The 14,388-nt window shown below is 39.3% G+C and overlaps 2 protein-coding genes across 7 annotated transcripts in view; one reads left to right on the top strand and one right to left on the bottom strand.

The window, feature by feature from the left end:
- Positions 1-13,720, bottom strand: part of tbrg1 (transforming growth factor beta regulator 1) — a 150,747-nt gene extending 137,027 nt beyond the window's left edge. The window contains exon 1 of one of the 3 annotated variants that reach the window (XM_041801362.1): positions 13,610-13,720. The gene's annotated coding sequence lies outside the window, so the exon portion shown is untranslated. The remainder of the gene's footprint in view (positions 1-13,609) is intronic. The other 2 variants (XM_041801388.1, XM_041801354.1) reach the window with 2 other exon arrangements.
- Positions 1-14,388, top strand: part of st3gal4 (ST3 beta-galactoside alpha-2,3-sialyltransferase 4) — a 96,550-nt gene that overhangs the window by 74,917 nt on the left and 7,245 nt on the right. The gene's annotated exons all lie outside the window — the stretch shown is intronic.

Genomic DNA, 14,388 nt, shown 5'->3' with positions numbered 1-14,388 from the left:
CCAGAGAGCCGGCTCAAATTTGGGTATAAAATGGTGAATTCAGTTTGAAATCCCTCATTCCTGTTCAAAATGGTAAAACAAGGAGAGCTGACTGAAAATGAAAGAGTCCACATTAAAGCACTTCATGATGCTTGATGGTCTCTGAGACAAATATGACAGGTGGTCTAATAAATTTGTTAAGCACTGTACATCGATGAATTGTTGCACCCTTTCAATCTAATACATTTTTTGCAGCAGAAATGATATTGTCTACACATGATGCTACATTTAAGTGTCGTTTCTATAGAATAGGTTGCAAAAAATGGTACTATACATATTTTTATGTTTTTTTTCAATCAAAACAAGGATGATATAAAATGAACATTTTAATCAATACAGCAATTCATGTCACAATTGCAATATGAATCAAAATAATCGCAATTTGATTTTTCTTTCAGTTCAGCACAAGTTTGAAGTCCATTTATTTCTCCCTCTTCTTGTTTTTACTTTAAACCATAAGAAAGCTTAAATATCAGCAGATAAACCATACAGTGAAATAGCATCTAGGTCGGCAAGGCATATACAGACTGGAGTCTTTTTTATACCTATACATAACACCCTGCAATGTCTGAGGAGCAGGGGCCAAGCGTTCCCGCCCCATCCCTCAGCGTGCTGCAGAGACTTCACAGCAGTTAGCCATCATTTGGGGAGGACTCACATATGTGTTAAAGTAGCAACCAAACTTTGAAATACCTGCCAGATAATCGATAGAAGAAGAAGAAGAAGAAGAAGAAGAAACTTTGAAACAGAAGCAATTGGTGCTTCTTTCTTCTGGCAGAATAAACAAATGCTTACTGAAGCTTAACGCCATGGATCCAAAACGCCACGTCATCGACGTGCCCTCAAACAGGTAGCTCGATTGTGGTGGAAAAGCAAATCCTCTGCCACCCTGGGCTGCCATGCCAAGTCAAAGTAAGTAGAGCCAAGATCCTCAGTGTAACCGATAAGCCCTAATAGACTGTTTTACATATCCATTATATATCACATATCCATCTGGCCGACAGCCCAAAGTCTGTGTTTAGAAAGGGCAGGACCTTTGAAAAGAATCTCAGAGAGTCTTGTCACTCTCCAAGAGTCTCATTCATTACAGACCAATCAGAGCAACAAAACATGTGATGCAGTGGGCATGCACAGCCCCAGGGAGAACTATGCAGCGGGAGCTCTGTTGGTTAGGTAGTTGTTGTTAACTATCAGTGGAGCCAGTTGGAAAATTAAACTCTTACCAAAGCTGGCCGAGAGAAGGGCAACAACATGTTTTACACAATTTCAGTTTAGTACTTTGTCTTTATTTAATAGAGAAGTGTTTTTCGGTTTGCTGCTGTAGCTACATCTGGACTGATTTCTTCACTGGTTACCATCATTTACCTGCTTACAGTAAAACTAAACCCCCTAAATAGCTACAGCCCTGTTCTCCTCAGATGATGCTGATTGGTCCATTCATTCTCAGACTGGACCAATTATTTCAGATGATATGATATTTGACAGTTGTACAGTTTGTATTAATCACATTAAACCTAAAAATTCAGTAACAACAGTTTAATGTGTTTAATAAATAAAAATAAGTTAAAAAGTTATTGAAGTTATTATGTGTTAAAATTTAGCTATCTTCAGAAAGAAAGCCCAGGTATATAAATCTCATTTTGAAACAGATTCAGCAACCACAATCTTTTACAGATAAGCTAAAGTACAATGAATCACAGCAAAACAGAGAAACAGCTAGTCTGAAGCCTCAAAGTAAGCCAAACTTTGACGTTAATTCAGTTTCACATCCATCACCAATCAAACCAGGCTACCTCCAGGCTCTGCTTTGTGATAGGTGAGGTAAGGTGTGGGAGCATACGCTGAGTCGTTACTTTGCCACATCAACCTTTGCCCTGTCCTGCTCCAGTGTCCTCATGGCCATCGTCCAAGCCTACTCCAGGCCAATACACCATCTCTTCAGGTATCCTCCCAACTGCCTTCAAGGCCAGACCTTCGGTTCCCAGGCACCCAGTATCCAATGAGTTGGATCAGGCCTGAGAAAACACACCAGGTGCATATAGAAGCACAGCCGCCACTCCCTTATCCAGCTGCTGACCCTTCCCATCCCAGCAGCATTAGACACATGGTCCTGCCAACAGTATTCAAATGCATAAAAAAGGGAGTGATGACTTGCCCGTTAACTTATCAAAAACAGTCCATAGTGTTTGATGGCAGTCAGAACTGAGAAACCGAGGCACTCTGATGTAGTAAAAATCCTTTATTAAACAGGGATTAGCTTTTTTCTGCGAATTTTTAAAATGTATTGAGCCTCTGGCCATCAGTCAGTGTCCAGGCCTCACAAGTGTATAGTAAAACTGTCTTAGAAAGGCCTGGGAGGGAGGGATGATAAGACACACCCACTTCTTACTTCTTACTGTTGCCTGAGTGTGAAACAATTTTATAAGGTCATGTAGCACTACATTACCCACAATCCTAGAGTATCATAACAGCATTTGTGATTGGTTGATCCTATGTTTACCCACTAAACTTCTGCTTTTTGACACTACTAGTGAATTCACAATTGTCTCTTTGACAAAAGGTAAATTTAACAGGGAAACAATGATATGTGAAAACACAAGCCAGTATACTTTTAAGTACTTTTAAGAAAAAAGACACGGTCTATCTGCATATTGGGCAAAAAGCCCACAATACCCATAATTTCAAAGTGACACAGCCTGTCTGTGATTAGTGGAAGCTGCTGAAATTTTGGTTGTCTGCTGCTAATAGGGAAACAAACAGTTTGGCACCAGAGAAGCCAATAGAAAAATTCTGTTGCAGTAGCCAGTTTATACCTGTAGAGGGTAGTCACTATGCATGTTTTTAAACATGAAAATGCAGAATTTGAATACTTTGTGTATAAATGCCAAGATTTGGACCCTAGCTAATCTTCTGGACCACTAAATATACACAGACTTAGGTTTTTATCTGCAAAAAGTAGTCTAAGGGTTTAGTTCCTCTTTAAACACACATGAAACATAAACATCTTCTTCATTCTACCCTAACAGAGTCGTTTTTTTTTTTCTTTCCCTTTTTTATGTCCTTGGGTATTTCATCATCTATCACCATAAATCAGCATGGGGTCCTGCATTCAGAAAGTAGACCTCCTCTTTGCAGCCTCCCTCAGCTAATGATCCTGCCAGATAGACCAGGACCCCCTTAACGCACACAGGCTCAAACTCACAATCTTTGCACACGCAACTCGTTCTCTTTTTTTCTTCAGTGTTTTTTTTTTAACCTATATCCATTGGACACACTCATAACTCTTATGTTCACACCCGTCTCCCAAAGCACAGCCTTGTGTCGAGCTCTTGCAGGTCTGGCTTGCAGGAATGATAGTATGCAGCCCCCCTTGCTGCCCTTGCTCACCAAGGCTCCATGGGCCTGCGTCCAAACTATGCGCCGGGCCGCTGCAGAGCTCTGCTGTTGGCCCGTAAGCTGGTGACCACATGAGGCTAATACACACAGAATGTCAGCTGTGTCCCATTGCAGGGTGCTCATTAGTTTCTAAATTCAAGAAGAAAAAGTACAATAGCAGCAAAGTCTGCCTGTAATGTGCTGGAGAGGAATGAAGAGTACAGGACTAAGGCTGGTTTTCAGTTTATAACTCAGGTCTTTTAATGGTATTTCACATTTTATCAAAAATGTAAGCACACATTTTTAATTCCTTTTTTGTCAGGGCTTTTTTTCCGATAAACTCAGTTTAGCAACACTGTAAAGATACATGTGGGATAAAGGTCCATATATGGTCTGAACATTTAAAAAACCATCCTTACCAATGATTAAAATGAAACGCAGTAAATTTTGGGACATGTAGTCCCTTCATTTTTGGAAAAAGATATGTTCACAGTCTTGTACCTTTACCTTTTTCTCAGTTTTCAGATGCTTTTTTGCACCAAATCAAATGTTTTACAGCCATGACTACAGGGCTTGCTGGTTGGCTTAGTTCATGCATTTGAAGTGTTTATAAATAGAAGGATCTTAGAAATGTCAATGGAAGATTTGAATGGGAAATTTACTTCCAGATTGAGAGCCACCAAAAAGTGGGTGACCACTGCTGAGCTTTATTGCATTCTTAGACCATCACATCAGAAAAACAACGCCCCCACGTCTCCTGTCTGATTCAGTGTTAATTTCCCATGACAAAAACTAGACTAAGACTAACAAAAATAGATCTGTGATGACTAAAACTGACAAAAGCTAAGTTTAGTTTCTGTCAAGATGACTAAAACTAGACTAAAATGCAATGTAGTTTTTGTCTGACATTCAAAATCCGTGATATTTCTCCACTGTGGGTAAATCTGTCAAATACCATGCATCTGTAGCTATTCTGCCTCTGATCTGTAGGAAGCAGGGATCCCAGGTTTAGCAGGGTGTATACACTAATCCTACGGCTGATTTGTGGGCGCTGCCATCTTGAGCAGCCACCATTACTGCGGTGGAACTTTGGTGTCCACTACCATCTGCACGCTGTGACAGCAGCAGAGATGTTTGTAATAAAAACCTTACAGAACCACAAGAGTACCGTTCTCAGAGGGCTATGACTTAAATTATATTTCACAGATTAAGGATTTTACTGATGTCTAATGGCTATTTAAAAAATAACGTTAAAAAATGGTGAAATTAGGTCCAGAGTTCACACTAGACTTTCGTAACTGACCAACCTCCAGAATTCACTCCTACACCATTACTGGGCATAACCATTATTAACAGCAACAAAATAGACAAAAACACAAACACTGATCCAGTATCATTTCTCACAAGAGCAAGGCTGGAGCCACATATTTCTGTACAAAGTTCCACCTGAGTTCAAGACAATAAAAACCGAATCCAACCTTAGCCCAACCTTATGATCCTGTTATTACAGCCCGTCTTTTAACACAGATTACACATGACCTGAACTTAAAAATGACTGATAAAAGACATAATTCCATCTATTTGCTTGCAAGTTGACTAGAAAAGATCAGAAAGTATGGCAATCTGCTTCTTATTTGCCTTTTGTTGCATTTCACACATTAAACAACCAGTAGCTTCAGTAAACTCCCACTTAGCCATTAGCCATTATTAGCAACTAACAGCCACATATCCTCCACACAAAACACCAACAAAAAACTCTGCATTTTAAATGAACTATGTTGCTCACCGATTGACGATTTTGATCAATTCAAACAAAAATGGGTCCTCTGGTTCAGTAATAGTTAAATGTTGTCCTCTGCTTGTTGATAGTTTATTGCTGTCCTTTTGTCGTTAATCCCTCCATCAACTGTAGTTATGTCTTTACTGCTGTGAGCCTGGATAGCCTTTAGCATGCTTACCAGCTCCTACTTCGTGTTTATCTTATGAATATTCAATTAGCCAAGTGCTGCTTTCGTAGATCAATAACTGTCTCCTCTGCCAGTCCAGGAACCAGCCACTGAAAGGTCCAGAATCATTTTACATATCTGAAAATGAGATTAAAGTAAGGGTTCAGGGGTATTTCTGAAACAAGATGGACTGATGTCCGAGTTTTTGCAGATGTAGCTATTTGTTGTTTTAGCAAGTGAAGTGAGTAAAATGTGGTGCTGAGACCGGTCTCAAGAACAAGACCGTTCTTGAGTAATACAACGCTAGCTCATTGCTCTCACTCTGTTTTATTTAGCTGCTCCTGCCTTGCTATGCCCTGCCACTCTTTCTGCAAGCAGCCCTCCTCCACCCCAGCTCCTCCTTCATTCAGCTTCTCACTTAATGTCCTTCTGTTGTCATTGATGCCTGCTCTACTCTGGGTTTTTGCTTCATCTCTCCCTGCCTCATACTTTCCTTATCAGCATAGAGCAGAAATATGTGCAGCCACACTGACGAACATAAATAACAGCAGTAAGTGCTAAGTAATACTGATAATAAAGACATAATCATAGCTGCAAATCTTGTGACAAAGTGGCATGACAGTTAGCTTAGCTTAGAATAAGACTTTGTCCCAATCAACACTTCACAATAAGAGCAGATCTAGACTCTACTCTTTGTTATATAAAGACCCAGCATTAATTCACCATGGACACAGCAGCAAGGAGCATTTAGAAAAATAACAGTGGAAAGGAAAACTTCCATTTACCAGGAAAAAAACCTGGTAAAAAGAACTATGACTATAAACTGTCTGGTTCTTTTGCATGTTATTAAGTAGGCCCACAATTTCCAGACCCCTCTCTATAATTTATTTGAGTGCTCAGCTCTTTGCCCTTTCCTGTATAAAATCAATCCTTATGATATTTTCAAAACCAATAATGTGGACAGTTGTAATTTATGGGTTTAATGTAGGAAATACCTGAAAGTAAATGGCAGCAAGAAAAAAATAATTTTCTCTGAAAAAGTGAAGCTTTGGCAGAGAAAAAAAGAGCATGAACTTTATTGGACTGTGAACGTCATTCCTATAAATATTAAATTTTTAATCCTTGTGAAAATTAACTATGAGCTTGTTCACTTAAAGCATGAAATTGCAAAACACTGACTAAGCATCATATAAAGCCCCAACTCCCCATTTCCTCTGGTTGTGTGTCAGACTAAAGATGCTGTTTAGATTGTAAATAATTCACATATGTTGTTTAGTCTGTATCAACAGTCAGTTCACAAAAGCTCTCCAGTTTTTGGTTAAAATCAATATTTTAGGTAATCAGTTAACCCTGGATAGTGGAAACACTAGCGGATAGACTCGGTAAAAACCGCTACGCGTCGTCAAAATCCATGCAGACAGACTTCTCACAGAGGAACTCGATGATTACATGGAAAGTGGTAAAGAAGACATGAAGGGCTGTGGGAAGTGGTGCTGCATTTCAGAGTGGGATGGAAAGAAAAAGCTTCTTCTATCTAGCAGTCATGTGGCAGTGATTCTTCTTCCCCTCGTGGACATGGATAATCACTGACAGTCATATGGGAAACGGCAAACAACACAGGCAATTATCTGTGCACTGTAAGACCCACTGGGGACAACACAACAAACATGTCTCTTCACATTAAAACTCTCACTAGGTTCATTTCTCAAGTGGTGCCAGCAGGGTCAGAAAAGGACCTTTTATTTTTTACGTTCCAGCAAAGGAAGATTACAAGTGACAGGTATGAAAAAAGATCGTAAATATGCATTTTAGCACTATTTTTAGCACAAAGATTGTCTATGTGCCCAGGCTTGCAGGATGCCGTTGTTTGCTTACAAGAAAAGGAAGATTTTCTACAAACATCCCAAGCAAGAGACTTGTAAATATGGTTCACCTTGACCAAAAGGATGCCCTTTTATCCATTAATAATCACCTTAATGTTAGCCGGGAGGTTGAAATAATCAAGGGTGGAGTTTGTTTGATTTTGTTCCCATCCTTTTGTGCTTTTATCTTTTACTTTAGCTCATCCATTTGGAGGATGGCATGCCTCAGATCTCATGTTTCATGCACCAACTCTAAATATTAGTGAGGTCTTGTTTAATAATGTTGAATCACTCATTTACCATGACCCATGGCACAGCCATTTTTAATTACTCCTGCATTTAGATTATTACTTTTTTCCTACCCATCTTAATTTAAATCGATGCTGCGTCTATGAATAGCAGCATTCAGTAATGACTCCACATCAGTTTATCGAATTTACAGAACTGTGCAAACAAAGAACCCATTTAGAAAACAATGACTGAATGCCATCAATCTCTTCACAAAGAGATTTAATTTAGATCATATTTATTCGGTCCCCATGGCAGCTTTTTGAAGTCACTCTATTCTTTAACTGCAGGACAAATCATAAAGAGTGCATTCAAGCAGAAAGGATGATTGTATTGTCTGTGACAGTGGTTTTTAAAGTGTGAGGTTGGCCTCCTCTAGGGGTGCCAGGAGACTTCAGGGGAGGCAAACAAAACCAGAATGAACGTGATTGGCTTAGCTGACTTCTACATGGGGCAAGATGGATTGATTTATATGACTACAGAGAAAGGAGACATATTCTGGAGTGAGTAGAATCAAATGAAAAAGAACCACAACTACTTAAAGTTTTGATTTTCCAGGGTTGGTCCTGATGATGCTTCTCAACCACAGGAATAGCTAACGACAGTGTGAGGCCGTGTAAACTCCAGTGTTGTATTGAGTCAAAGCACCCAAATTTGGAGACAGAGTCACCAGAATAAAAGTAACTGAGACAATTAGCACTATAAATACCAACGCATTTTGTATGGGTGCAGTTTTTAAGCAGCGGCAGTGATGAGAAGCAAGCAGACAAAGCTGAAGGGGGAAGATGATCTGCAGTTTTCCCTACACAGTACATCCCCGCATGAAACACACAAATGCAGAATCATCGTTCCTACTACATTAGTGGTGAACACAATAAACCAAATGTTGTCAATGCTGCTAAAACCAATAAACTACTTGCCTCGGAAAGATGTTGTTTATGTTTTGCTGTGGTGGGAAGTACGTAATGCATTATGATCTTTCAGGGAACTGCCTGGTCTATGCTGTTTTTTGTTTGTTTTTTTGCATTTTTCATCTTGAACAAACAAGGCCATCATGGCATCCCTGGTGTTGCACATAGCAGTCATCTACCTGCTGCTTCTGACACTGATAACATTACAGCCAGATACCCTGGACAGGTCACTACAGGCAAAGTGAAAGCAATGTTAATGGAAACATTTCAGAGTTTTGATAACTTTTGGAAGTTGGGATTTGGAGATTAGTCTTACAATATGCAAGCTATTTTTGGGCAACTGTTGCTCAGGAGGTAGAGTCTGTCATCCCGAGCCCCAGCTCCTGCAGTCACATATCAATGTGCCCTCAGGCAAGACACTTAACCACACTTTGCTCCAGCTGCTCTGTCGGTGGTGTGGAAATTAGTATGGATGTGTTTGCTAATACTAATGGACAATTCTCCATAGCAACCTTTACCATCAAATGTGTGAATGGGTGTGACTGGATAGGTGTGACCTGTGATATATAAGTGCTATGAGTAGTCAGACGACCACAAAAGCACTTTGCAAGCTCAAGTCCATTTACCATTTAAAGACAAGGCAGAATACTACAGCAACATGACCAACTGCAGCTAGAACCAAAAGCTAGGCTTGCTATTTCAGGCTAACCTTGCAAAGCAGGTGGATTTGCCAGACTCCGCCTCTGTCATCAGAAAAAGTCCTGTACTTCCCAAAGGCTTTCTATGGGAGCTTTCCCAGATGAATGTGAAATATATCCATGCAACTCGTGTTTGAAGCAGTCGATCTGGTGTGTTGGGTTAGTTCCAGGCCAGTGTGCAAAAAAAAAATAAATAAAAAATAAAAAAATTCTTTCAGAAAGTTAAAAAATATATATATAAAAACAAACAGAACAGAAACAGAATGGCCATCCATTTAACAAACACTTTAGAAAAACACAAAATCATAATCTCACATCTTAAACTCATGTCATATTTGGTGTCTGTCTACCAACAGATATCATGATGTGCATGCACCTATATGTATTCAATGTATTTATGCATGCCACATTGTAATAACCACACACAAGTGGATGACCTGTTATAGATATATCCAAATTACCCTATGTTTACACAGCAATTCCAAGGGAAAAGAGGGTGAGAAACATCTAAGACTTTGCCAACCATTCGGATATTGTTAGTTAACTCAGATGAATTAGGTTGTTGATGAAATACTATGGGGTGTGGTTTTAACATACATTTCAACTGATCTCTGTTACGCTCTTGGATAACACACTGGCAGAGAATTCCAGCCTAACATTGGCTCTGTACAGGACTCTTCTTTGTCTCAAAGTCTTATTTTGTCTTACAGTTAGACAGCCAAGACTGTCATGCATGTCTGTTACATTTAAGAGCACTGTAAAGCACAACAAGCTGCTTTATTTTGAGCTACTTGTGTTTTTAAGTCCTTCATTAAAGCACTGGACCAAGTTACAGGACCAAATTTAAGCTGCAAATACAAAAGAACTTTAATGCTGTATTTGTATAGACTTGAGCAGCACAGTGTAGCTATAATGAAGGCTTCTGGCAGCTGCTTATGAAGACTGAGCAGTGCTATTTAATCCTTACTCGTCAGTTTATAATAGAAACTGCAGTGCTTAAGTTGTGGAGATATAAAAGACATTCCTGCAAATGCTGTTGGATGCATAGTCAATTAACATCAATAGTAAGAGAACAGCAGAGGGGGCTATTTGAAGTTTAAAAGTGAAAGAAGATTGGATTTGTATTTATTAATATCTCTGGGATCGCAGTCCTATCTAGATTATATGTATCTATACATATTTATCCATCTAGCTGTCTGCCTACCTTTCTATCATTGGTGAAATGACATGACAGACTTGAACCATTGGCATGAGGAGACTGAGGACCATCAGCATGAGAAAGAGATAAAACACAAGTAACGGTAGTAGTAACGACAGCATGTTCAAATGAAAAATAAGGAAATGGAAGAAATTAAAACATCAGAGCAGGAGACAAGAGGAAAGGAGGGGGGATTGGATTAATGACCAGAATAAATAAGACCTATTTGTATAGCTGTGGGCGTTATGAGCATGTCTGGTTGCATGTCTTGAAGGCAGAGATATCGCTGTATTGTCTGATTGGGTGAAGAACGGCGGTGTGGTTTTTGTGAGGGAAAATGTGGTGAGAGAGATAGGAGGAGAAAAAGGGGAGAAACAAACTTGATAATGAGTTCTGAAATAATAATGACAATGATTTTAATATTTCTAACATGCACAATGAGGGGAAAAGTAAAGTCAACTGAATAAAAAACATATTGCCGTACCACTGGCATTACTGGGTACACAATAATATTTACCTGTAATATATAGGCATGCATATGTACATGCAAGAACACATAATCCAAAATGATTACCAACAACTGATCACTTTTTATTCTTGCTTAATGTTTGTTGCTTCATTTCCAGGGTTAGAAAACATAAACAGAAATTTTTACTTTACATCCTGGATCTCTGTGGGCCTGCAGTCTGTTTCACCAGTTTCTCGTAAATTATGTCTTAAGTTTAAGTGTAAAGTTTACTCTCAACCCAAAGTTTAAACTAGTAGAAATATGACTTAAGTTGATTGGCTGCACTGCAGAGATTGAAGATTGGTCTTAACTAGAAAGGCTAAACACCAGCTAAACATCTAAACCAGTGATACTCAACGCATAGCTCTTGAGCCACATATGGCTCTTTTGTCTTACTTAAAAAACATTAAAAAGGAAATTTTGATCTCAGAAATCATCCTTTGTGAATCACATCAATCAGTTTTTCCCCCACATGTCTACAGCAGGCTTTAAATGTCACATTTAATTGTTACCCTTTATTTTTTAGCTGCATGTTTCCAAGTGAGTATCTCTTGTCAGTTGGAAATATAATAAGACATCCCCTGAGGAAACACAGGCAAGATCAGAGTATAATGAGTTAAACCAGTGATCCTTTAAGGGTGTGGCGAGGCAAACTGGTGTGCCTTCAGGCTAGTCTACACCGTGTTCCAAAGTATGATGCAAATTGGATTTTATTGTCAGAAACATAAAAAAAAAAGTTCATTTGCATAATAATTTGGAACGTGGTGTAGGGATGCCTTTGCAACTTGTCCAACCATGCCCTATTACTGTGATTATAAAGTATCAAAAAATTGGACAACCTTGTAGAAAGTGAGCATTTCCTGTAGTATTTCTGGCATGTTCTTACTGCGCCTTTGTTGCATATGCACTTTATTTTTTGAAAATTTGGTGTAAAAATGACTTAGAACAGGTACAAAAAGTTTTGGATTTGCTACAGTAGATTGCTTTCATCACCAACTGTGAATAACACGGATATGGCTGAAAATTAGGCTGCAAAAACATACATTTTGGTATGTAACTGTGTTATTCAGTTGTTCCCAAATGGGGTGTGAACTGAAACAAACACGCACTCTTATGTTTCGGGCTAAACCCTGGTAAATAAAAAAAGCCAGAATCTGAAGCCCTAACATCCTGTGTATTAAAGAAAAGGAAGGGAGAAAAGACTGGACTGGTTTTCAGTTTAGGAAACACAGGCTGGGTAAGCTCACCTGCACACTGGTGTCATCCAGGCCTCTGGCCTAGTTCACTCTAGAAGCGTTGCAGTGGTCTGCGAGCTCAAGCTTCATTACAGTTCAGTTTTAGTACAGTTGGGTTTTAACTCAAAAACAAGAACATATTTGATTCAAGTCTGTGGGAATGGGTTTGCTGTAGAGTCCGTTGACAAGATGGTGTCTTCTCATTCTCTCTGTCGCAGCGTTCCCCACTACCTGAGTCTTGTGATGTCATTTAAAGGTGACACAGTCACAGCTTTGCATGCACTGTTGGCATGGTGCATCCAAGACTGTTGGACATTCCAAAACAGCTTAACCAGTGTTTATTTCCTCCGTAACAACCAGTCCAAAACAGTGTACAATGAGAAAGGAAAGGAAAGGAAGAGGAACTCTATCTACCATGCGTATCATTTCTAACTCACTACAGTTATACATCAAATAAAGATACTGTATGAAAATCTAGAGGCGATTTTGCATGGATATATAGGTAGTGTGCCTTAAGATTTTGGCTTTATCTCAGGTCTGCCTAGGCAGAAGAAACATTTAAAAAACACTGAGCTAAATCATGGCAAAACTGTGTTGAACCAAACCAGACCACCTTGTGGAAACAGACCATACAGACACCACCACTTGTCCAAGCTTTGGATGGAGGCTTTTATTATTCCTACCTGCTGCTGTTTTTTGAGTATTTTTTTAAACTTTGAATTTTTTGCTGGAATATTTCACTACTTTTGGGATGCAGAAGTAGCTCAAGAATTAAGAATGTTTTTAATGTTTGCACTTTGAATGCTTGGCATTGTTGTAAACAGCTCAGAACATGGTCTTTTTGGTAGAGCTTCTCTATGCAGAAATCACTACCTGTAGGGGTAGACCCTACTTCTGCTGACATCATCTGCAAAGAACCGATTGCTGGTGTAACCCATCCATTTTCTATACCCCTTATTCCTTTCCGGGTAGCCTATCCCAGCTGTCATTGGGTGAGAGGCAGGGGTACACCCTGGACTGGTCGCCAGTCAATTGCAGAACTGACATATAGAGACAGACAACACATAGAGACAGACAACCAGGCATGCTCACATTCCCACCTACGGCCAATTTAGAGTGATCAGTTAACCTAATGAGCATGTTTTTGGTGGTGGGAGGAAGCCGGAGTACCCGGAGAGAACCCACGCGTGCACAGGGAGAACATGCAAACTCCACACAGAAAGGCCCTGTTCAGGAAGCGAACCAGCAACCTTCTTGCTGTGAGGCAACTGCACTAACCACTGCGCCGCCATGGCGCCTGTGGTGTAACCCATAGCTGTATTTTAAAATGTTTTACATTGTAAGATCCTCTAAACTATGCCTTTTTTAATTTCTCTACAATAAAAGCTGTTGTTGTGCGTTCTGCATAGAATATGGCCATTATCTAAAATCAATGTCGATGCATATATTAAGGCCTCTGTAGTAAATCATGTTACAAGTTTGTGGCACATACTTCTAAAAAATCCTGTTTGGAAGTACAAAAGAAGCAGAAAATACACAGTTCCCTTACTTTTTTGTCTGTCATGGTGTCCAAGTCCATTCCTATAGTTTGTTTTCCCTCTTTGACCAAAACGGTCTCTTCAATGTGCTGACTCTGGACTAAGTAAGCTAAATTTCCGTAAGTACTACTTCTAGAGAATTTTGTTCAAAAACATCATGTGGAAATCAGCCTGGAGTTGTTTTGGTAACTTGCATCATGAGTTCCTTTTCCTAAGAAGAGGCAGTGATAATGGAGTGACTAAGCTGCTGGAAAGCGCCCAGGTTACAGGGTGAGGCTTACAAATGTTGCTAAAGTTACTGTCAGGGAACCAAGACTTTTAAAAAAGGACTGCTATGTTTTGCTCTAACCTAACAAGACAGTGCATGTCTACTTAGGTTACCTTTAAAGTTTTTCTCAAATGTTTCAACACATTTTGACAAAGTGAGGCACCATTTCTCAAAACTGAGAAAGTGAACTAGTTTACCAAACCTCAACAAAACTAATAACTCAAATTCATGTTTGAAACTGTTTACTACATCAAAACAACACAAAGAGCTGTTAAATGTCTAATAGAGCACAATTGTTAAGTGCTAAAGTAAGTTTTAGCTTCATTGGGCCATGTTACATCTGCATACAGGAGTGTGGTTTGTTATCCTTTTGGGGAAATTTATCCCTAGTAACATTTACAGTAACACATGTACATGCAACACAAATGTCACTTGTATATGTCATATGTAGGTCAACTCTGTATTCTCACCACCTGTGAAAGTGCATTAAGAAACACCTTAAAGAAAATCATACAAGGAAAC

The sequence above is a fragment of the Cheilinus undulatus genome, linkage group 2, assembly GCF_018320785.1.
Source record: "Cheilinus undulatus linkage group 2, ASM1832078v1, whole genome shotgun sequence".
Classification (NCBI taxonomy): Eukaryota; Metazoa; Chordata; class Actinopteri; order Labriformes; family Labridae; genus Cheilinus; species Cheilinus undulatus.
This window is presented reverse-complemented; position numbering and strand designations above follow the sequence as displayed.